Source organism: Convolutriloba macropyga, unplaced genomic scaffold (assembly GCF_964194025.1).
Source record: "Convolutriloba macropyga unplaced genomic scaffold, txConMacr16.3 SCAFFOLD_965, whole genome shotgun sequence".
In the NCBI taxonomy this organism is placed as follows: domain Eukaryota; kingdom Metazoa; phylum Xenacoelomorpha; order Acoela; family Convolutidae; genus Convolutriloba; species Convolutriloba macropyga.
Genome location: NW_027452115.1, coordinates 37,970 through 40,000, shown reverse-complemented (window position 1 = coordinate 40,000; position 2,031 = coordinate 37,970). Strand labels below are relative to the sequence as shown.

At 39.0% G+C, this 2,031-nt stretch overlaps 1 pseudogene; it reads right to left on the bottom strand.

The window, feature by feature from the left end:
• Positions 1-1,482: 1,482 nt before the first annotated feature.
• On the bottom strand, positions 1,483-1,634 carry LOC142357212 (5.8S ribosomal RNA; annotated as a pseudogene).
• Between the last annotated feature and the right edge of the window lie 397 nt (positions 1,635-2,031).

The window sequence follows — 2,031 nt, the reverse complement described above, 5'->3', positions numbered from 1 at the left end:
CGTGAATAAGGTTCACTCACATATTTCACTACATTTTGCGTGGGATTGGAGATGAGGCTACTCGTTCTTGCTCAGTACTAGGCTGAAAATTAACGAAACTTCGTTACAAACGTTCACATGTTGATGTTTCCGCTTTCGCGTACTCGAAACAACATAATACTAGTCTTTGTAATTTAGTTTCATAATTTCAACTGTTCTCATGCAGAATTTTTGCTCATTCTTATCCCAAATTTTGACCTGGCTACTAGTTACACTCCTTGTACTTATTGCAAAATGACCACAAATTTCAACAGCTTTCACATGTTGCTGTTTCGGCTTTCGCTTACTACAGTCAACATAATACTCGTTGCAAAATAAGTGCTCGGCATCTGCAATTTTCCAAAGACGAAGTTTCGCCAGTTCAATTTTCGCTCGCCAATTATGGCTACTAATTCACACGGTACTGAGCTCAACAACATTAAATTTGTTCAGCAAGACTTTCACATGTTGATGTTTTGGCTTTCGCCTACTAGAAGCAACATAATACTCGTCTTGTTAGCTCATTCAATGAGAATAGCTTTTCCCGTTGAGAATTTTTGCCTTCAATTGGCGTTGTAGTGAGTTTGGCTACTCAGATCACCAAATACTTGTGACAATTCGAACCAGAAATGTTTTCAATTTTCACATGCTGATGTTTCGGATTCAACCTACTAGAAGCAGCATAATACTTGTATTCAACAATTTCTGTATCAAATCCCAGTTTTCTCTGGTGCATCTTTGCCAAACTATTCCAAACTGCCTGAGTCTGAATACCAATTACAGGTACTAGTAAATGCACGTTACTAAGGACTATATAGTTCTAGGTTACTGTACACAACGACGTTCACATGTTGATGTTTCAGCTGCCGCTTACTAGAAACAACATAATACTTATCGTGCATACCTTTCCATAACTTGTCCTTTTCAGATGCATTAGTTTCCCTTTGTCTTGGCTTCTACAGTCAGACTGGCTACTAGTAACAGCACAGTACTAATCACATATCGTTCTACAGTTTGCAGACAACTTTCACATGTTGATGTTTCAGCTTTCGCCTACTAGAAACAACATAATACTCGCTGTATACATTTGTAGTTCTCTATGTAACTTTCATGTGAAGAAGTTTCGCCAGTCTTTTTGACTGTCTCAAATCTGAGTCATGCTTAGGCTACTAGTTGCTTCATAGTACTTATCGCCTCGAGATCATTGAACAAAACTTGATTTTCACATGTTGCTGTTTCAGCTTCCGCTTACTAGAAACAACATAATACTAGTCTCATTAAGTTCCGTCTCTTTGCAATTTTCTTATGAAGAAAATTCGCCATCACAATGACTCCAGCAGTTCTTGATCAAGGAATGCAATCATTGATCAGAATGCTATTATTTGAATCGGTTCTGCTTTAAGTGTTCCAATTTTATTGGAAGCACCAACAATAGAACATCAATGTGTTCAATCGAGAGTTATATAACCCTGAATCGGACGCAGTCAACAGCCGAAGCCGAGACCGCCTTTTGCGTTAGAGAGGTCGGTAAACAAATCTTGCGATTCATACCGAATTAACACATATAGCTGTGCTCCTCTTCGTAAAGCGAGCCAAGTGATCCCCTGTTGAAGGATGTATTTGGACCAATCTAGTAGCATTTGGTTTCCAACAAGCTCTCCCAAGTTAGCTTACTTATTGGGCTTTTCAACCAATTCGGTTGGCTACAAGCATCATCAAAGTACTAGCCACAGTTTGATCGCAAAATTCTACGACTTTCACATGTTGATGTTTCGGCTTGCGCTTAGCCTACTATAAGCAACATAATACTAGTCATATCATAGAGCGTGATCAGCTTGTGACGTTCTCATGATGAAGTTTCACCAACAGTGTCTCACTTCGAGCTTAAATCCAGCTACTAGTAACTACACAGTACTGACTGCAACGATAACTTTTATCTATACCTTTCACATGCTGCGCTTTCGGCCAGGGCCTACTAACGTCAACATAATACTCGATATAAACTTTTGTTCA